This window comes from Stenella coeruleoalba, assembly GCF_951394435.1.
Source record: "Stenella coeruleoalba genome assembly, chromosome: 12".
Classification (NCBI taxonomy): Eukaryota; Metazoa; Chordata; class Mammalia; order Artiodactyla; family Delphinidae; genus Stenella; species Stenella coeruleoalba.
In genome coordinates this window covers 74,084,967-74,108,419 of record NC_137158.1, presented here as the reverse complement: position 1 = coordinate 74,108,419, position 23,453 = coordinate 74,084,967, and the positions used below count along the sequence as shown (strand labels likewise).

Below are 23,453 nucleotides of genomic sequence, written 5' to 3'. Positions count from 1 at the left end.
GGACTAATGTCCAAAATATATAAGCAGCTCATGTAGCTCAATATCAAAGAAACAAACAACCCAATCCAAAAATGGGCAGAAGACCTAAGTAGACATTTCACCAAAGAAAATATACAGATTGCCAACAAACACATGAAAGGATGCTCAACATCACTAATCATTAGAGAAAGGCAAATCAAAACTACAATGAGATATCACCTCACACCAGTCAGAATGGCCATCATCAAAAAATCTACAAACAATAAATGCTGGAGAGGGCGTGGAGAAAAAGGAACCCTCTTGCACTGTTGGTGGGAATGTAAACTGATACAGCCACTACAGACAACAGTATGGAGGTTCCTTAAAAAACTAAAAATAGAACTACCATATGACCCAGCAATCCCACTACTGGGCATATACCCTGAGAAAACCATAATTCAAATAGAGTCATGTATCACAATGTTCATTGCAGCACTACTTACAATAGCCAGGACATGGAAGCAACCTAAGTGTCCATCAACAGATGAATGGATAAAGAATATATTCCATATATACAATGGAATATTACTCAGCCATAAAAAGAAACAAAATTGGGATATTTGTAGTGAGGTGGACGGACCTAGAATCTGTCATACAGAGTGAAATAAGTCAGGAAGAGAAAAACAAATGCCGTATGCTAACACATATATACGGAATCTAAAAAAAAAGAAATGGTTCTGAAGAACCTAGGGGCAGGACAGGAATAAAGACGTAGACGTAGAGAATGGACTTGAGGACATGGGGAGGGAGAAGGGTAAGCTGGGACGAAGTCAGAGAGTGGCATGGACTTATATATACTACCAAATGTAAAATAGATAGCTAGTGGGAAGCAGCTGCATAGCACAGGGAGATCAGCTCGGTGCTTTGTGACCACCTAGAGGGGTGGGATAGGGAGGGTGGGAGAGAGAAGCCAGAGCGAGGGGATATGAGGATATATGTATACATACAGCTGATTCACCTTGTTTTACAGCAGAAACTAACAGCATTGTAAAATAAATACACTCCAATAAAGGTGTTAAAAAAAAAGAGTGGATATATGTATATGTATAGCTGATTCACTTTGCTGTATACCTGAAAGTAACACAACATTGTAAATCAACTATACTCCAATAAAAATTTTTTAAAAACTAAAATAACAAATAAAATGTTGATCTATTTAATAGATTGAGTTGACTTGCTCTAATGGGTTATTAATGTCAAGCTAGTAAAATTTTGTGAAGGTTTTTTAAAATGATGGCATGATGGATTTATATGTTTCCCTGTTTGGTTGTGATTAGGTTAACTAGGTCGATAGATTTAAAGCTACTCTTGGTTCATCACAACAAAACTCTCTTCCCTGCATGTTTTTCTCCATGGCTGGGGATGGGCAAGTTGGTGGGTGGGCAGAGCAGGTATGTCAAAGATGATAGTATGTCATTCCAGCACAATGGAAAGAACCAGGATATATTTACATCATTAGTTAATTGGTTTGTCAAGAGATGCAGATGGTCTCAGCTGAGCCTGATCCCTTGCGGTGTATTTTTATAGTAACAGTTACATTTAGTGAGGACTAAGGTGTACCAAGCACTAAACTAGGCACTTATACATGGAATCGTATTTAACCCTCACATGAACCCCTCATGGAAGAGCCATGTTATAGATGAAGAAACTGAGGCAGAGCAAGACTCTGACTGGTTCAAGGTCATGTAGCTGAAAAGAGGCAGAGGCAGGAGGGTCTGCATGGTAAGCAATTGTGCTTTTGCTGCAGAAAGGCCAGCAACCTTATCACTGTCCCTCTCATGTTTCTCCAAAAGCAATGGAACATAACGGTAGTCAGCAGGTGGGCCTAAAGCCTACCACTCCTCACGTTGACCGGGGAGTCCAGATTGTAGTAGATCTTGCAGGAAAGAAGCAGGCATTTTAGTAGGGATGGCTAGTGGGTTTATAATCCGGAGGAAGAAAAAAGTTGATTTAAAAAAGGAAACTGGACTAGGTTATCTCTGGGTCCAATAAGAAAGGCCAATGTCCAGAGTCAATGATGAAAATGAACATAATCATCAGTATTTGGAGAGTTCCTCAGTTCCAGGAAACCTCTTCCTGGTGTTTTATTTAGCCTGAACTTTTAAGTGTTTCTAGTAGGAATCATTGTTCAGGAACCCCGTCAGAAAATGACCCAGGATCTACAAAGTCTGGGAAAAGTCAGCCTTCTTGCAATGACCAGAGTCTGAACTTCATAGTGTTCTCCATCAAGTCAGTGCTGGGGATCCCACTTACAGCCCCATTCATTGACTTATTTTATCCAAATTTTATAAGGTAAGGGGAGATCTCTACTAAGATTTATATTTGATAAGATTCCAATTAGCCTTTCCAACCAAATTTCAATGACACATCACCTCACTCTCCTGATGAAAGTGTTTGGGCTATTGGGTAGTACCAGTAAGAACAAACACTAGCAGACTGAGTCCTGTGCTTGCTAGAAAACTCAACAGATAGGACAGACTTTTAGGCTAAGAGTAAAGGGAAATGTTTCATTTGTGGCTACAAGACAAAGTTTTGCAAGATCCTTTTTTGGACAGCAACAGATTGCCAAGTGTATTTTGGTTACCTCAACCCTCCTTACCCTCCTTAGCCCCTGTCTAAACATGAGGGGTACTGACAGCTGGTTCAGAGGACACTTATGACAGATGATTTTTTTTAAATTAGGCTCCAGTTTTGCATTGATATCCAATCCTCGCTCCATCCATCTATGCCTTCTCTCTCCCTCACTCTTGCTCTATCTACCTTCTCTCTTCTTCATTGTCAACCTCTCCTCAACTGGCTCCTTACCCCCTGCAAATCAAATGTAGTCAAGTCTCCTTAAAGAAAACCCTTAAGTCTCATGTCCTCCTCTATCTTCTATCTTCTCTCTCTCCTCTCCATCACAACCAGACTTCTTGAAGAGCTGTCTAAATTTGCTGTCACCAGATTTTCAATGTACTCACACGATTGGACTCATCAAAACCTGGTTTCTGTCCTCTCAATGCTCCAGTCCAGTCAAATTGCTCTTGCTTCCTTGTTGATAACTCAGTGGACATTTCTCAGGCCTTCTATGACTTCTTAGCATGACCTCACAACACGGATGGCCACACACGCCATCTTGGAACCATCTACAAGAGCATTTCCCTGGTGGTCTTGGACTCCTGATTGCTTCCCTTCAGTGCTCTATGCCCAGTGCTCTTTCCCTGCTTGTCCCTTAAGTGTCAGCACTCCCAGGGCTCTGGTCCAGCCTCTTCCCTTCTCCCTTCCTTCCTCTCTGGCTAGTGTCATCCAACCCTCCACCCTCTAGTTTTCATACCACTGTGGACACAAAACCAAAAGTTTATATGAAACAATTATAGCTTCTTTGCCCTTTTGTCTTCCACAGAGCTGCCAAATTTGATAGGAAGGTTAATGATATTGCCAGAGGGTTATGTCATGGTCAGAAATAGTGCAATTTCGTGGCAGGAGAAGCAGAGATTCAGATTCAACCAACACTGATGGCAAATACCTATTGTGGGTTTGGGTTATGCCCACACGAATGTTAGTTTATTCAATATTCCCAACTACCCTTTGAGGTGTCTCGGCCCCTGTTTTGCAGATGGGGGAATAGAAGCTTTTGGAAATTAAATGACTTACCCAAGGTCACATAGCTAGTGAGTAAGCAACAGAGCTGGAATTGGAGCCCAGGTCTCTCATTTGTGATGAGGTTTCCCCTAAGTACTTGGCCATAACCAGCGCAGCCTTCGTGAGCCTGTAGAAAATTATCACCTTCATATGGAAAGAGTAGAGGGCAGTGTGCCTTTTATGGTTAGTGGAGAATTTTTAAAATCACATTTCGAAGACATATGGTTAAGTGTCTTGCTGTACAATAATCAGTGCTATGGAAAAATCATTCCAGTGCTAAGTGTTCCACATTTTTATAAAAGGCCAGACTTTCCCTCCAAACAAAACAAAGCTATGTGAACTATGGAATCAGCCTCTTTCCAGGTTGCCGTAATAGCAGTAGCAGAGGAAGTTGTTAGGAATTGTTGGAGGCTGTTGTTATTTCAGCCAGAAAACAATCATACTTTAAAAATCCATACTTATTCTCAGTATTCTTTGGGAAATGAAGCAGCCCACGTTAGGTGGGCATATACTGTAGAGCAAACCCATCAAGAAGTGGAGGCCTAAGCCCACGTGCACCCCCTGAAAAGCAGGACCCCCGAGATGACTCCAAGGGGCTCACGTCTCTTGTGCCCCTGGTGAACATTTCAGAAGGAAGACACAGATACAGAGCAGCTTCCGTGAAGGCAGGGGCAGCAAGCAGGCAGCCTGAGATCTGACTGCCGGGCTCTGTGTTGTTTGACCTGTGGGTGCTTTTTTTAAGAAACTGACTTAGTTGTTGGAGATGTGGTCTGCTTCACAGGGCGTCTGGATTTCTGGCTTCTCTCAAGGTGAGGCGCTATTCTTTAGGAGCCGAGTACGGCCGTCCCCTCCGAGGGGCCAGCGCGCTCTCTTTTGTCTCAGACTCTAAATGCCAGTTCATTCTTTTATGTTACCTGCCTGGCTGCTATAGAAATTTGAGTTTTATGCTTCTGATGAAAAGGTTTTGAAATTCTGGGTTTCATAAAACTAGGAAGCAAGTGCTTTTGTGTCAGAATTTAGGCTTCAGTTCAGCCTCATTTGTGTGTCCAGTGTCACCCCCCTTCCTTTTTATCTGTATTTATTGAATGACTTTTCTGCACCAGGCACAGGAGTTACTAGCAGTGAAGGTAACTTTGTCATCGTCATCATCATCATTATCAGGTATTTCTGAGCACTTTCTCAGTGCAAGGACTGCAAGTTATCTAACAGTGAGTCAGGCTCTCGTATTATCATCATTTTACAGATGTGACACTGGAATTTGGTAACATGGTCAAGGTCACACAGCTCGTAAGTGGAGATGCCACAGTTTGGGTCTGGGACAGTCAGACGACTGAGCCCAAGCTCTTAACCCTTCATGTTGCTCATGGTTGAAGGGGGCTCACAGTGTAAGAGGAGCACCCCTCCTCACGGGCCTGCTCACCGGCGGGGCAGACGGGGCATTTCCCTCCGGTTGGTTTGATGTTATCAGTGTTTCCTCTCCTTGGTCAGAAATCCCTAGAAGAGGGACCAAGCCCAATGGACTTGTCTAACTTCTCCGCACGGAGTTGGGTCTTTCATAACTACTATGATTACTGAATTCTGTAGAGGTGCTGTGTGTGCAAGTCTGAGTGTATAGGGTATGTTTGTGTGTGTGTGTCTGTATGTGTGTGTGTGTTTCAACCAAAAGATGGAAAACTTTTAGGAGGCCTCTGAGGCACCATGAAACTTTGAAAATATTTCCCCTGGATTTGTTTTCTTCACATGCCCACCAGTTTCATCTAGCTGTTCTCCTAATGCAGCCTATTTTGCTGCGAGTGTCTGGAGAGGGATGGTACCCCTCTGTCTTTGTACTTCCACAGCTCAGCACCTGGGGAAACGCAGCACCCTCTGTACATGCTCATCGAGTGAATGAAAGAAACCAGCAGACGGAAGAGGGTGTAGTCAGACCCGAAGAAGGCTTGGCTGTCTCCGTGAGGTGCAGACAGAGCCAAGTGGAGACAAAGGCAGTATCTGAGTGTGCTTAAGAGAAGATTCTCAAGAGACCCATGAATGCCGGGTGTACCCTCACATCTGGGATTTTTTAGCTCCCACTGGAGTCTATAAATTCCAGTGTTTAGCTTTGTGGTTCAGTTGCCTCTTTGGAACCATAGTGCTGGCCATGTCATGTTTTCCTGCCGCTGTCCTTTAATTAATAAATACATTTTGGCAAAGGGAAGCTGTAGTTTCAGGTGGCTTTTAATTTTTTTTTTCATTTTTCTTATTTACGTTGAGGGATTGGTCAAAGAAGCCCATTAAATCACAATAATTGCTGAAAATTTCCTCAAAGTAAGCACTGGTTTTGAGCTGTGAAATGATCAGAAGGGCAAACAAACAAGCAAACAAAAAACAACTTCTGATCTTCCGATTTGAATAGCAAAAGAAGGATGATTTGTCCTTATAGACATGTCCAAAGTCAGCCACAGAATCAGGACTGTGTGGGGACAGACTCTTCTGGGCTCCCAGACTCTGGCCTCTTCCTGAGAAGTGGCCCTGAATGGGGACCCTTTTTATACTGTTGACCCTCAACAACAGAAAAATCTGCAGTTGGTCATCCAATGCGGGGAGAGAAAAAAGGCCAAGACTATATTATAAGGTCAGTTGGGAGACTGCTGAGTTGGGTCAGCTTTCTGCATTATTAAAGCCTTATAGATAGTGGTATAAACAGCTCAATTAGCAACCCCCCCACACACATATTCCTCCCACAGCCCATCAGAATAGCATCCCCTTCGTCTGCACAGAGCTCCGCGGATTAACATGTTTTCAAATATCCCCTCCTTACTTCATGCAATCCTCACAACCTGTTCCACAGACACGGCGGCCTGAGAAGTCACAGGACTGGCTCGAGGTTGTACAAGTGACTGTCCTAAGACTAGAAATCGAGCTTTCTGATTCCCAGTCTAGCACCTTTTGCTTCATCACTGGCTGTTAATTTCCAAATCGAGTGGAGATCTATTACCACCCACATCCCCTTGCCCCATGTGTACTCTGGCATTAAGGAGATTGGTTGAAAGTAAGGGCTTGAGTGTTCCAAGTCAAGGGGAATGCTTTGGTAAGTCCGGGAGAGTCTGGTGAAAAACCTGCAAGCCAGCAAAAACGCTTTCAGACTGAAAGGGACTGTCTTTTTCATTTTTGGCTCCCAAGTGCCCAGCTCCACGCCTGGCACATAACGACCCTCAATAAAGGTTTGTTGATTTGAAACCTGTATGTTGAATCCATCTGTAAGACTGGATTAACCCAGAGGGCAACTTTTGGTGTCGACGGTACATAGGTTGTTTTTGCAAAATTCTTTCCTTAGCAGAAGGTCCTGCCTGAGCAAACTTTCCATTTCTAGAAATTTCTTTAGGGTAGGCTGATAGAGGAGGTCAGGCTTGCTCTGGAGAGGGGGCGGTATTTGCCTTTCTGGGCCCCTCCACTGGAGAGCACCGTGTTATGGTGACAGATCACTTACAAAGACTTAGCAAAGCTTAAGAAATACCTCGATAAGGGACATTTGCTACAAACATAAATACCTTTGTAGAAACATAATATACACCATGACCATGCAGCTAATGAATTTATGCCACATATATTATTTACAGCCATTCACTAAAGAAATCCAAACACTGTTAGGACAATAAGGCATCTGTGTGACCTAATTTTGCTATATTACTTAATTGTAGTTAAGTAATTAAGTTGTTCAATTACTTAATTTGTCATCATTTGGGGTGCTTTTTAATTGCTATTTCTCCATCAGCAAAAGAAAATGTGTCATTTGCAAGGAAAACATTCATTCAGATCACATGCGCTTGACCCAAGTGCAAAGAGCTTTGCTGTGGGTGTCATTTAAACTGTGGCTCTTTGGCCAGTCTTGTATGCTCCCTGCAGAAAGAACCTCAGGCCAGGCCATTGGGAGTATCTTCAGAAGGCTGGTGTCTCTGGGAAAGGACCGCAAAGGAGAAGTTCTACAGTGACCTTGGAAAAGCCTCCGCCTGTCTGCACAGAACGCCGGCCAGTGGAAGGCAAGCAGGCTGGGTTCCCCAACTCAGTGCTGCTCCCAAGACACTGCCAAGCAAACGCCAAGAGCTTGACTTTTGAATGTGATGCTAAATGTCATTTACCAGTAACCTGTCTGTATGCAAGACTGAGCAGTGACAAACTGTGCTCCCAACATGGCCTCAGGCTGAGGTCATACATGGATTTTGCTTTACTGCCCAAGATCTGGGCATTTTTGCAAAAGCAGTGGCTCCTTCTACCTCTGCCTCACTGACATTATATTTGGACTGGTTCATAACCTTCAGAACTCTTAAAAGTCCCTCTAACGTAAATAAAAAGGAAATCACAGACCTGCCCCGTGAAATCCCCCTTCCCACCCGTCTTCATCTGTCAAATGTGCATAATGGAAAAATGATGTAGCCCTGGCTCTGGGCCAAAATAAACAATCTGGAAATACTGTGTAAACCCAGCTGCTGCACCGGAGGACAGAGTCCTCGCTTTATGACCTCCGAGATGGTTAACCATATGCAAAGTAACAAAACCTCACCACAGGCTTGCCATCTATTCTGCTGCTGGGCTGGTTTTGGCATTCCTTCCCTTGATCTAAGTAAATGCACACTCCACACCTACCAAAGCCCCCTTTCCCCAACAACCCGAGCTTGCTTGAACCTGGTCCAGCAGAGATTATGTGCAAGCGATGAATACAAATTGAATAACAACCAGAAGTTGGGCCAAATTTTACCGCTGGAAAAAAAAAAAAGCATCATCAAAAGACAGGCACCAATTCTTCAGCTTCAGGGGAGTCAGGCCCTGCTGTTGGAAGAAGTGGTCTGTGTTAAAAACTGGGGTTTACGAATCTCAGGTTAGATTACATCCAGACATTTCCAGCACCCAAGGGATGAGGCATACTTTCTCAGGTGGCAGGTGTGATGAAAGTCACGGTCAGGTGGAGAGGGGCTGGGGCTTTGGCCAGCGCGCGGGAAGCACGGTGGGTACACATCCCTGGGCTGCTGCTGCAGAGCCCCACACCCTGCCGGCTGCTCCCCAAGCCGTGTGAACACGATGCTTGTCACAGATACAGTGAACTCATTTCCTGAATTATATAGCGAGGCCACACAGTTCAGACACATGCGGCTCCCCTGCAGCTGCCTGAACCAGAAACGAATGTGTGTCACTGTGGCTCGCAGCAACGCGCTGGGCTGAACGGGCCACATTTGATTTGTCACTGGGATGATGGATGGTATGTTAAGACCAGCTTCTTGGAGGTAAGGCAATTAGGGGAGAAAAGAACAAAAAGCACTTCATGGCTGACTCGGAGCTTGGGGTTGGTAAAGTACACAGAGGGTTTTTTTCTTTTTTTTTGCAATCCTCAGATCTGGAAATATCAATAATTAAAAAATAAATCGAGTTCACTTTGAATTTCAAGAGAACCTTTACTCTCTGTGGCCAAGTGAAAGTAACATGATTTACTTTTTTTTTTAATGCCTGAAACTGCTAGGCTCCTTTGATGGAAGAGAATAAAGACTTTTTATAACGCTTCTACTCTGCTTTGAATTTTGGAAGCTGGAGCAAAACAGAAGGAACCAGAAAGAAAAAGTCATTGGCCTGTGTGGGGTGGGTCACGAGGGCACATGAAGCCCAGGGCACTGGCCTCGTTTGGGAAGGCAGCAGGCACCCAGCCCTGCAAGGAGGCATGCATTTCCAGAGACGTTGCTCAGGCAACGTCCTAACCCCGTGGAATCTTGAGGTGAGGGCGGCCCAGCGGAGGAGCTTCTGGGTTCTTTCCTGGGTGAGCCAACTCCACAGCACTTACCCTCAGAATCTGCCCTGATTGCTGGGGGTGGGGAGTGGTGGTAATTAGTTACTATCTTGCTGTGGCCTCTGTTTGCTCATTCATTACCTCTGCATTGAGCAACTACTAAGCAGACTGACTTCAGGAAATAAAGGAACCGCTAAAGCTGAAAACACAGGCTCCCTGCTGGAGGAGAAAAAGTAAACAGTAAAGAGAGAAACAAATGTACAATACACCCGACAACTTCCCAGGAGATCTGAAAATCCCTGCTTCACTGCGGGCCAGGAAGGGCTCCCTCAGAGGGGAGCATCAGAGGACGGATGAGAAGGGGGGCCACCACCAAGGGGTGGGCGTTGAGGGCTACCTCTGGTGTCCTTCTGTAGGACCAACGAACACCTGGCTAGACGAATTTAATATGCAACAATTCACCTGGTGAGACGGGTGACCCCCGCAGTGACTGCCCTACAAGGGTCTGTGGCCAGGCCCCTGAACTTGCATTTCCGATTAGCACCCCAGGTGATTGTGATGTGGGATCTGTCCAACCCCACTCAGATCCTAAAGCTTAGGATGAAACATGTCAGGGCTGGAAAGATGTCCCAGCTCATCTGTCCAGATACTCATGTGCTCTGAGTAATCGGGGCGAGGGGCACTCCAGTGCCCACAGGGTCAACTGGCCCAGCTCCCCCGCTTTCCCTGCTGCCCTGGTTCACTGCGTGGAGGGCCATTTGCTCCTCTTTCTTTCTCCCCAACTTTGGCCTCATGACCCAGATCATAAAAAAGCTGCTACTATATTTCTTTGAAAGTATAGCCCACCCAATTATACATGCGTGCTTTCCCCAACACAGCATTTTGCCATCAAAATACTGGCTTGATCGTGAGAATGGCAATAACAGAAGGATTTATTTTCACAGCAACAACTGAACCAAACATTTCTGTTTGAAAATATCTATTTCTGAAAAAAAAAAAAAACTTATTGGAAGACTTACTATGGCAATATTAATAAAATGTATTTGTTGGAAATACACTTTTTATTTGAAATCTTTATTGAGAAATGCACTTTGTTACTTTTTCTACTTTATTTGGAATCACATTATGGTGGCCCTTATCAATGACTGATGAGGGCATCCACATCAAACGGATTTATCTGAACAAAAAAGATCGAGAGAAACACTGACCTGGCAGTTCTATCCAAATTTTTTTGGCATCTGACAATCTCATAAATTCTGCTTTTACTTTCTCTGCAAGATTCCTTTTTTCCCTCTTTCTCACAGTCTGTATATTGTTAGCAGGCCTAGGCTATTTGTCTCATACACACACACACACACACACACACACACGCACGCACATATCCCTTCTTTGACAACACACGCATGCATGCACGCACACATCCCTTCTTTGGCAGGGAAGAGGCCCTCTCCTGGAATCACACTGCATTGTCTCAGTCTAGCCCTGATGGTGTTAAAGACAACTGCTGACACCCACAGTCATTCTGGGCACACTACATATAGTCACATCTTTGTCTCAGTTTTTATGTTGCTCTGTTATTTTTTTCTCCAGGGTTTCATATACATCAAGCTACGTATCTACTTATGTATAGGGTCAAAATAAAGTCCTTGGGTAGTTTAAGGTTTAGCTTTGAATTTTAATTTTTGGAAAGGTCTTTTACAACTTAAAAATTCATTTTTTCGGGCTTCCCTGGTGGTGCAGTGGTTGAGAGTCCGCCTGCCAATGCAAGGGACACGGGTTCGTCCCCCGGTCCGGGAAGATCCCACGTGCCGCGGAGCGGCTGGGCCCGTGGGCCATGGCCGCTGAGCCTGCGCGTCCGGAGCCTGTGCTCCGCAACGGGAGAGGCCACAACAGTGAGAGGCCCGCGTACCGCAAAAAAAAAAAAAAAAAAAAAAAAAAAAAATCATTTTTTCTGGTTATGATGTACATAATATATACATAACATACACATACACACTCACGTATACATACCTACACATGCAAATGTATAGATTTGGAAAAACACTAAGTGATAAAATGACTTTAAATCAAGCCACATTTATTGTAGTAATATATATCCTAGTCTTTTTCTTGCTTATGTATATGAGTTGTAAAATAGACCTCTGCTATACTGTTTATTTAGTTTTATAATCTTTTAAAACTTAACTGATGACAAGCATTCGCCTATAGCATTAATTATTTCAAGTCCTATTTTGCAGTGTATTTTTATGTGCTTCATTTTATGGATGCCTTATAGGTCATAAGCGAGTTTGCGATTGTGGGATAACTGAGCTGTTTTTCAGTTTCTGTGACTAAATAATATGCGATGAACATCCATGTTCGTAAGGGATCATGTGCCTCTTTGCTTGTCTCCCTAAAATAACTGGTAACTTCAGGTATTGAGTGGTGCTCTTCCTCTGATAGCTGATAAGGTCTTGAATTCTGACAGTTCTAGGACACCATTTACTTCTCTTGTCAGAGATCCTGAAATTTGTGTAATGCAATTTTCCTAAATTTTAAGACGTTAAATTTACACAACGTCCATCTAACTATAACCTAACTTACTAACTGTAAAATGCACAGGGCTTTTTGAAGATCTTGTATGTACTGTCTGTGAGAATAGGAAGTACTTAAGCATAGCACTTAATATGGGAGTACGGTTGCTTGAAAACATTTAGTGCACAAGAAATTCTTAGTAAATTTCACCATATGATGAGTAAATAGTTCCTCATTCTTGGATTCTATAAACTGGGTACTCAGAATCTAGTTTGATCTTTTTTATCATTCGTTCTAGATAAATTTTCTTCAGCAGAACATAGCCTACTTCATTTTCATCGTTGTTGTTTTAGTATTATATTTATCACAGCGATCAGTATCCAAAGTCTTTGAATGAAGTAGCTGTTCATGGAAGCCAAATATGTAGATAAGTGAGATATTTAACCTCTTGCCCAGGCATTAAGAAGTTAGGTTAATAAGAGGTGCTACTCAAAATAACCATTCCCAAGTCAGGAAAGTGTGAAATGTAGTTCCAAGGATGCTGTCAATTCCACCGAGAGAGTTTCCAATGTTAAGTTAAAATTAAATTTACTTTATCTGGGTAACTTATAGCACCCTGGTAGTACCAGGTCTTAGGAGGATGTAAATTAACAGCTTTATCTCCTTCTCCTTCTCCCCCTGTTAGACATCAGATTTTTTTTTTTTGCGTTACGCGGGCCTCTCACTGTTGTGGCCTCTCCCGTTGCGGAGCACAGGCTCTGGACGCGCAGGCTCAGCGGCCATGGCTCACGGGCCCAGCCGCTCCGCGGCATGTAGGATCTTCCCGGACCTGGGCATGAACCCGTGTCCCCTGCATTGGCAGGCGGACTCTCAACCACTGCGCCACCAGGGAAGCCCTAGATATCAGATTTTTAACTGCATGCTCTATAAGACAGTGTGTACGTCTAAAACGTCCACTTTGCTTTTGCTTTAAGCAAAATCCTAAGAACAGTGAGATGAAATTGCCTCCTGTCCATTTGTATGGAGGAGATCCATTTGTTTACTTAAGGAAGGCCTGATATTGACAGGCTAATACCAGTGGGTACCAAGACCATCTGAAGGGAAAATGCCTGGGTGCCATGGCTACTACTTTGAAGAACAGTAATAGATGTTTGCTATGAATATTTAAATACGGTAAAAATGTTAGACAGTAAAATTTACATTAATTGGAGAAGAAAAAGATAAAATTTTTTCACAATATATTTTTGAAAGGTTTGGTTGTGATATAACTTGTCTTTGTAACTAGAACTCGCCTATGAAAGATGGTCGGCAACAGAAGTTACAGGTTTCCAAGAGAAGATATTTAAATGATTAATTGCCTTTGGGCAGAAGTTACCATTAGAAAGAGATGGTGGGGGAGAAGTATTTTTATTGAGGTAGAATAGAAATGTAAACTTCTTCTGATGAGAAAGATTAAGTTCTTTCATTCTGACAACTGAAAGAGAAAAAGGGAGGAACACTGACCTGTGTTAGGTAGTTAGTGGCTATAAATGAAGGCGTCAGGGGTGATGTCTTGAGCTGAACTTTCCTGGCTAATGGCTGTGAGAAGCTGCAGAAACCTGTGAGGTTTGGTCGAAGGGAGACAGAGGACAGATTGCCCGGGAAGGGTTTGGATGTGGCACGAGCTTGAAATTGTGTAGTTGTGCACCAGATTTCCTCTTCGGCATGATTGGGGCTGAGGGGAAAACTAAAAAGAATCCACCAATGCTGGAAAGACCATACTGGTGCATTAGAAGCAGCCAAGAAGGAGGTGCTAATGGTTCCAAAAATTGTGCATAGGTATCATTAGGTTCTATCAGGATTGGTTCACTTTAGAAACTGCTTTAGAGACAGGTGGAGGAGGTGACAGGAGAAAAGAATAATTTGAATGACATGCAAGACATTGAAAAAAAAATCTGTTCAAAGAATGGAAAATCAAAAAAATAACAATAAAAAAATAAAGGGGCTTCCCTGGTGGCGCAGTGGTTGAGAGTCCGCCTGCCGATGCAGGGGACATGGGTTCGTGCCCCTGTCTGGGAAGATCCCACGTGCCGCGGAGCGGCTGGGCCCGTGAGCCATGGCTGCTGAGCCTCCGTGTCCGGAGCCTGTGCTCCGCAATGGGAGAGGCCACAACACTGAGAGGCCCGCGTACCGCAAAAAAAAAAATCAAAGATGTTTGAAGGAGAAAAATCAACAAACAGAAAAGCTGTAACCCATTACATTTTAGTTTTATTGGGGCATGAAATGAAGCTTCATGATATTCTAAAAACAACAACTTAAATGCAAAAAAATGAATAAATGAATTAGCATTAAATCCGTACCATATTTTTACCTCATTTTGATATAATAATAGAAACTGGTGAGTTATGTCACAGTCCTCTTCTTAAACCGTACACAGAGAAACATTTAAAAAATTTCAAATGGTTCCTACATTCTAGCAAAACCAGGCATAGACAGGCTGGTTCATTTATGACTTTCCAGTAACATTTCCCTCTAATGGCTTTTACCAAATGATTCATTCACTCAGTCTGTGCTGAGGTAACCTCCTGGCCGCACTGTTTGCAGTTCTCACAGCTCAGACTCTAAGGGCCTGAGTCTCTTCACTAATGTGTCTAGTGAGTTTCTGTGAGGGTTGAGAGTTCTCATGCAGACAAACTAGGAGTCCCGGGTTCATTTGTAAAATGTCCCACTTTCACTGTCATTTCTCTTTGGAGAAAAGAGAAAATCGCGGACACGTTTGACCCACTGAATATTGTAAAGTGGCAAAGTTTCCATACCTTTGCAAAAGGCTGAGTATTTCAAATCTTTGCTGGCTCCGCGGTTCTGATTCACTTTTCTCTTGTCTTTACTGCCTTACTTCCTCTTAGATTACAAGATGAATCTACTAAAAGTCACCTAAAATATCAGGATTTTAAAGTAAGCCCTGTATGGATTCATTAGCTTTCCCATTAGGTATTGGCGTCGCCTCTGGCCCCAGCAGTATCTAGAATTGCAAGAGGTTGTAAAGACAGTGCTAGTATGTCTATGACCTTCTTTAGCTATGAGCTCAAGGTGGCGATGGGGTTGAAGATCAATGATTGTAGAACATGCTAACAGGAATTAGCATGTACTCCTTAACAACTTTACACAATTTCTACCAAAAAAGATTCTAATTCAATGCTACTCAACTTAATCATCAGTTCTTGGGTTTTACTTGAGACAAGAAAATGAAGGCCTGACTTGCAGGAAGTGAAAGTGAAGGAAAGCTCTTTGGCTTTTCTTTGGGTAGATTTAATCTCACGCTCTTTTTCTGAATGTTGCAAAACACTCTGGAGCATAAGAACTTCTCTTTCTCGCCTTCCTTTTTTTTTTTTTTTTTTTTGCGGTACGCAGGCCTCTCACTGCTGTGGCCCCTCCCGCCGCGGAGCACAGGCTCCGGACGCGCAGGCCCAGCGGCCATGGCCCACGGGCCCAGCCGCTCCGCGGCACGTGGGATCCTCCCGGACCGGGGCGGGGGGTGGGGGGGGTGGGGAAACAGTCCACAAATGATAAATGCTTAAGAGGTTGCGGAAAAAGGGAACCCTCCTACACTGTTGGTGAGAATGTAAACTGGTGCTGACACTATGGAAAACACGTTCCTCAGAAAACTAAAAATAGAATTACCACATGATCCAGCAATCCGACTCCTGGGCATATATTTGGAGAAAACTATAATTTGAAAAGATACATATACCCCAATGTTCACAGCAGCACTATTTACAATAGCCAAGAAATGAAAACAACCTAAATGTTCATCAACAGATGACAGATGAATGGATAAAGAAGATGTGGTATATATATACAATGGAATAAAAACTCAGCCATAAAAGAGAATGAAATAATACCATTTGTAGCAACATGGATGGACCTAGAGATTATCATACTAAGTGATGTCAGACAGAAAAAGACGAATGATACCTTTTTTTTTTTTTTTTTCCGGTACGTGGGCCTCTCACTGTTGTGGCCTCTCCCGTTGCAGAGCACAGGCTCTGGACGCGCAGGCTCAGCGGCCATGGCTCACGGGCTCAGCCGCTCCGCCACGGCATATGGGATACTCCCGGACCAGGGCACAAACTCGTGTCCCCTGCATCGGCAGGTGGACTCTCAACCACTGCACCACCAGGGAAGCCTCGAATGACACCTTTTATATGTGGAATCTAAAATATGATACAAATGGACTTTTTTATACAACAGAAACAGAATCACAGACACAGAAAACAAACATGTGGTTACCAAGGGGAAAAGGGGGAGAGATAAATTAGGAGTTTGGCATTAGCAGATATGAATTACTATATATAAAACAGATAAACAACAAGGTCCTACTGTTTGGCACAAGGAAATATATTCAATATCTTGTAATAACCAACAATGAAAAAGAATCTGAAAAATAATATATATAAACCGAATCACTTTGCTGTACAGCAGAAAAATAACACAACATGGTAAATCTACTATAGTGCAATTTAAAAAATTAAATTAACTCATTCTACGAGGCCACCATCACCCTGATACCAAAACCAGACAAAGATGTCACAAAGAAAGAAAACTACAAACAAAACACCAAAAAGGAAAACTACAGACCAACATCACTGATGAACACAGATGCAAAAATCCTCAACAAAATACTAGCAAACAGAATCCAACAGCACATTAAAAGGATCATATACCATGATCAAGTGGGGTTTATTCCAGGAATGCAAGGATTCTTCAATATACACAAATCAATCAATGTGATACACCATATTAACAAATTGAAGGAGAAAAACCATATGACCATCTCAATAGATGCAGAGAAAGCTTTCGACAAAATTCAACACCCATTTATGATAAAAAACCCTCCAGAAAGTAGGCATACAGGGAACTTACCTCAACATAATAAAGGCCATATATGACAAACCCACAGCCAACATCATCCTCAATGGTGAAAAACTGAAACCATTTCCATTAAGATCAGGAACAAGACAAGGCTGCCCACTCTCACCACTGTTATTCAACATAGTTTTGGAAGTTTTAGCCACAGCAAGCAGAGAAGAAAGAGAAATAAAAGGAATCCAAATTGGAAAAGAAGAAGTAAAGCTGTCACTGCTTACAGATGACATGATACTATACATAAAGAATCCTAAAGACGCTACCAGAAAACTACTAGAGCTAATCAATGAATTTGGTAAAGTTGCAGGATACAAAATTAATGCACAGAAATCTCTTGCATTCCTATACACTAATGATGAAAAATCTGAAAGTGAAATTAAGAAAACACTCCCATTTACCACTGCAACAGAAAGAATAAAATACCTAGGGATAAACCTACCTAAGGAAACAAAAGACCTGTATGCAGAAAATTATAAGACACAAATGAAAGAAATTAAAGATGATACAAATAGGTGGAGACTTATACCATGTTCTTGGATTGGAAGAATCAGCATTGGGAAAATGACTATACTACCCAAAGCAATCTACAGATTCAATGCAATCCCTATCAATCTACCATGGACATTTTTCACAGAACTAGAACAAAAAATTTCACAATTTGTATGGAAGCACAAAAGACCCCGAATAGCCAAAGCAATCTTGAGAAAGAAAAACGGAGCTGGAGGAATCAGGCTCCCAGACTTGACTATACTACAAAGCTACAATAATCAAGACATTATGGTACTGGCACAAAAGCAGAAATATAGATCAATGGAACAGGATAGAAAGCCCAGAGATACACCCACCCACATAAGGTCACCTTATCTTTGATAAAGGAGGCAAGAATATACAATGGAGAAAAGACAGCCTTTTCAATAGTGAGGCTGGGAAAACTGGACAGCTACATGTAAAAGAATGAAATTAGAACACTCCCTAACACCATACACAAGAATAAACTCAAAATGGATTAAAGACCTAAATGTAAGGCCAGACACTATCAAATTCTTACAGTAAAACATAGGCAGAACACTCTGAAATAAATCACAGCAAGATCCTTTTTGACCCAGCTCCTAGAGAAATGGAAATATAAAAAAAAAATAAACAAATGGGACCTAATGAAACTTAAAAGCTTTTGCACAGCAAAGGAAAACATAAAGAAGACGAAAAGACAACCTTCAGAATGCAAGAAAATATTCGCAAATGAAGCAACTGACAAAGGATTAATCTCTAAAATTTACAAGCAGCTCATGCAGCTCAATATCAAAAAAACAAACAACCCAATCCAAAAATGAGCAGAAGACCTTAATAGACATTTCTCCAAATAAGATATACAGATTGCCAACAAACACATGAAAGGATGCTCAACATCATTAATCAGTAGAGAAATGCAAATCAAAACTACAATGAGATATCATCTCACACCAGTCAGAATGGCCATCATCAAAAAATCTACAAACAATAAATGCTGGAGAGGGTGTGGAGAAAAGGGAACCCTCTTGCACTGTTGGTGGGAATGTAAATTGATGCAGCCACTGTGGAGAACAGTATGGAGGTTCCTTAAAAAAATAAAAATAGAACTACCATACGACCCAGCAAACCCACTACTGGGCATATACCCTGAGAAAACCATAATTCAATAAGAGTCATGTACCCCTATGTTCACTGCAGCTCTGTTTACAATAGCCAGGACATGGAAGCAACCTAAGTGCCCATCATCAGATGAATGGATAAAGGAGATGTGGCACATATATATAATGGAATATTACTCAGCCATAATAAGAAACAAAATTGAGTTATTTGTAGTGAGATGGATGGATCTAGAGTCTGTCATACAGAGTGAAATAACTCAGAAAGAGAAAAACAAATACCGTATGCTAACACATATATGGAATCTAAAAAAAAAAAAATGCTCATGAAGAACCTAGGGGCAAGATGCGAATAAAGACACGGACCTACTAGACAATAGACCTGAGGACACGGGGAGGGGGAAGGGTAAGCTGGGACAAAGTGAGAGAGTGGTAGTGTATATATGGACATATATACACTACCAAATGTAAAATAGATAGCTAGTGGGAAGCAGTCGCATAGCACAGGGAGATCAGCTCGGTGCTTTGTGACCAGCTAGAAGGGTGGGATAGGAAGGGCGGGAGGGAGGGAGATGCAAGAGGGAAGAGATATGGGGATATATGTATATGTATAGCTGATTCACTTTGTTATAAAGCAGAAACTAACACACCATTGTAAAGCAGTTATACTCCAATAATAATGTTGAAAAAAATTAAATTGATTTCCCTACTTGGTAACCATATTTATTTCTGATAGATTGTATATTTTGATAAATAAATTTAAAAATAAATGTTACTGAAGGTTGACTCACTATAATTTTAACAGTGAATACATCATGGAATATTTTCCTATCTAAGCAACCAGAATAATGATGATAGGATCCAAAAAAGATCTTAAAGAAGTGCTCATTGGGAATTCCTTAGCTGTCCAGTGGTTAGGACTCCCAGCTTCCACTGCACGGGTTTGATCCCTGATTGGGGAACTAAGATCCCGTGTGCCACATGGCACGGCCAAAAAAAAAAAAAAAAACTTAAAAAAAGAAGTGCTCATTAATGACCTTTTTGTTATATGTGATAAATCATGTACTCTAAGGATTTTTAAGACTTCAACAGACATTTGCAGCAACTAGACTGGAAAAGATTCCCATTTTTGCTTTTGCTATTTTAGAAAAATAAGTGATTTTCCTTAGATTGTTTGCTTTCTTAAATTCCATTCCCCGATTCATTAAAATCCTTCTGAAAGCCAAAGTTGTTGACACGACTGAAACAAACGACTTCACTGTTCACCAGATTGAGGCTTTGCGAGCACTTTATTAAAGCAGTCATTTCTGGTGATTTCAACTAATAAAGAATTTCTCCCAGAAAAAAAACAGAACAAAGTAACATATCTAACAGAACAGTGAACATCATCTCAACAGAATTTCTAAGCTTTCCAGAAACACTGGGTTCTAAGAATTTAGCAGAAAAAAATTACCTAGAATCATAGGTTTTATTAACTACCCCATCTCCCTCAGAGCTTTATGTTTTTGGTTTTGCTCTTTACATGGAGAGGCAGTAAAGTGGCCAAGAGCAAGGGGTATTGAAAACCCAGGCCAGAGTTTGAGTGCTGGCTCTGTGGATGACCAGCTCATTGACCTAGGAAATCCTCTCTAACTTATCAATTTCCTTATCTGTAAAATTGAGATAATAAGAGTATCTATCTCATAGGAATGTTATTAGGATGAAATGAAATCATATAACTAAAGGATTAAAAAGTGCCTAGGAGACATTTCTCCAAAGATGACATACAGATGGCCAGTAGGCACATGAAAAGATGTTCGTCATCACTAATTATTAGAGAAATGCAAATCAAAACTACAATGAGGTATCACCTCACACTGGTCAGAATGGCCATCATTAAAAAGTCTACAAGTAACAAATGCTGAAGAGGGTGTGAAGAAAAGGGAACCCTCCTACACTGTTGGTGGGAATGTAAGTTGGTGCAGCCACTATGGAAAACAGTATGAAGGTTCCTCAGAAAACTAAAAATAGAATTATCATATGATCTAGTTATCCCACCCCTGGGCATATATCCAGACAAAACCCTAATCCAAAAAGATACATGCACTCCTATGTTCATAGCAGCACTATTCACAATAGCCAAAACATGGAAACAACCTAAATGACAGATGAATGGATAAAGAAGATGTGGTACATATATACAATGGAATATTACTCAGCCATAAAAAAACCCCAAAATAATGCCATTTGCAGCAACAGAGATAGAACTAGAGATCATCATACTAAGTGAAGTAAGTCAGAAAGAAAAAGACAAATACCATATGATATCACTTACGTGGAATCTAAAATATGGCACAAATGAACCTATCTACAAAACCGAAACAGACTCATAGACATAGAGATCAGACTTGTGGCTGCCAACGGGGAGGCGGGGAGAGAGAGGGATGGACTGGGAATTTGGAGTTGGTAGATGCAAACTATTACATTTAGAATGGATAAACAACAAAGTCCTACTGTATAGCACAGGGCACTATATCCAGTCTCCTGGGATAAACCATAATGGAAAAGAATATTAAAAAAGAATGTATATATCTGTTAAACTGAGTCACTTTGCTGTACAGCAGAGATTGATACAACATTGTAAATCAACTATACTTCAAAAAAAAAAAAAAAGTTCCGGGCTTCCGTGGTGGCGCAGTGGTTGACAGTCCGCCTGCCAGGTTCGTGCCCCTTCCGGGTTCGTGCCCTGGGCCGGGAAGATCCCACATGCCATGGAGCGGCTAGGCCCATGAGCCATGGCCGCTGAGCCTGTGTGTCTGGAGCCTGTGCTCCGCAATGGGAGAGGCCACAACAGTGAGAGGCCCGCGTACTGCAAAAAAAAAAAAAAAAAAAAAGGAATCCGCCTGCCAATGCAAGGGACACGGGTTCGAGCCCTGGTCCGGGAAGATCCCACATGTCGCACAGCAACGAAGCCCATGCGCCACAACTACTGAGCCTGTACTCTAGAGCCTGCAAACCACAACTACTGAGCCCACGCGCCACAACTACTGAAGCCTGTGCGCCTAGAGCTTGTGCTCCGCAACAAAAGAAGCCACCGCATTGAGAAGCCCGCGCACCACAACAAAGAGTAGCGCACGCTCGCCGCAACTAGAGAAAGCCCCTGCACAGCGACGAAGACCCAACGCAGCCGAAAAAAAGCTTCCTAGGACACAATAAATTCCCAAACAGTTGTTCGCTGTAACAAGAACAATGGTGATGGTGGTGATGATGATTACTATTATTATCTTTCTCAAAATCTGTTCTCTCGGAACAACAGTATTCGGCTACTAAAACAGAAAAATGCTAATCTTCCCAGTTGAAACAGAAGAATTTAAGTTTAAATTTAAATGAAACTTAGCAGATATACTTCCTGCAATTACACACATCAAAACTTCAAGATGCACTTCTTCAAAAGTTTAAGACCTGGTGGTCAATGAAAGTAAAGATTCATATCCTATAGAGTATTCATGCACAGTTATAGATAGACTTTCCCCACCTACATATTAACTAGCTTTATAAATTTCTCAGTGTGCCTTTTGCTTACTAATGCCACACAATCTAGAATTGATTCTATAATGCTGTAAATGTCAAAAATTTATTTTGGATATTTCATGTCTTTTTCTCTCCCCAGAGTTCCATTTGGGTAGGACTATCTCTTTTCTCCCCATTTTCTCTTCTGTTGCATTTTGCCTGGGCTGGGAAAATAACAAACTTTAAAAAAAATATTTCATGACTGCAGCATCTGAAATGCTTTAAAAGAAGAATAAAAGTAATATTTTGTTAGAAACTCATCCCCAACCCATCATTATAATAGTGGGCAGTCTAGGGAAATACAATAAAATGCTCAAGATAGAAAGGACAAAACATGGCCCTGTTGAGATCTGGAGTTATGCCATTCAACCCTCTGCCCAATTCCCTGGGTTATGTAATTTGGCCAAAACCAATTCAGACTTGCTTTCTTTCGGCATGACATGCTATTTAACTGAATAATAAAACACGAAGAGAATCAATTTGAGTTGGTGGGTCAAAAGACCCAACAATACCCATGAATTGGTGTTAAGAAAATCAGGTCCAGTCCCAGGACTTCTTCTGTTCTGTGTTGACTTTCCCATTTTTTTCCAGAATAAAAACCACTACTTGGTGGAAGACCCCAAAAGGTGCACATGGGCTGCCTAACCCTCGAGGTCTTTTCTGGTCAGCTGCGTCCCACAGGGCTGACCAAGGGTTGCTGAGGGCAGTTTTGGAGTTCTCTCCTCTTGAACGTAGGTGTTTCTGAATGAATATGGCTGGGCGAGACCTATAGCTCAATGTGAAACTGAGAGTTCTCAGCTCGTGGCATCCATATTCCACCACGGAGTCTTCTGGTCTCTGTCGGGCTGTGGCCCTCACCCTTACTACCCACTCACAACACTGTTGTCTTCCTGCGCTGCCTAGCTGATCTGTCTCTACACTGCAGCCACCTGACATGCCCAGGGCTTGGGTTCCTTGTGCCTTGTGTCCCAGCCACCATCCTAGCTGGGCTGAACTGCCTGCCCAGGTGTTGCCCTGACTCTGGTTCCTTGACCAGTCTGGTTCCTGACTCTCAACATTTTTGTACAATTAATCATTACTTTTATAAAAAACTCAGAATCAATTTGTAGCAACCAGAGGTGTGATGATTACGGCTAATACATATCCAAAGAAAAGTCCATGGCTTTTATTTTTGCCCCTTAATTTTGAAGCAGTTTTGAAAAGCGACTTTGAAAAATATCAACAAAATCTAAACTTCACTCCTGAATAACACTAGTGTTTACCTCTCAGAAAGGATCACCGTCAGTCAAGAGGAAAAGTAAACAGGCACATGTCATCTTAACGTTCCTTTAGAATCGTGCTAAGGAACGCCAGGGAGGGTGACTGGAATTTGGAGTGTCTACACCTACCAAACTTCATCAATCAATGACCTCAAGATATCACAGCATGAAGACTTTATTAGGTGCCACCTGTAATCACTCAATTAAAAACAA

General features: G+C 42.1%; 1 protein-coding gene across 2 annotated transcripts in view; it reads right to left on the bottom strand.

Annotated features, from left to right (window-relative positions):
• The window catches only part of UST (uronyl 2-sulfotransferase), a 297,889-nt gene that overhangs the window by 12,537 nt on the left and 261,899 nt on the right, over positions 1-23,453 (bottom strand). Inside the window, exon 8 of one of the 2 annotated variants that reach the window (XR_013830904.1) lies at positions 15,857-16,095. The exons of the other annotated variant lie outside the window; for it this stretch is intronic. The gene's annotated coding sequence lies outside the window, so the exon portion shown is untranslated. The remainder of the gene's footprint in view (positions 1-15,856; positions 16,096-23,453) is intronic. 2 annotated transcript variants of the gene reach the window in all.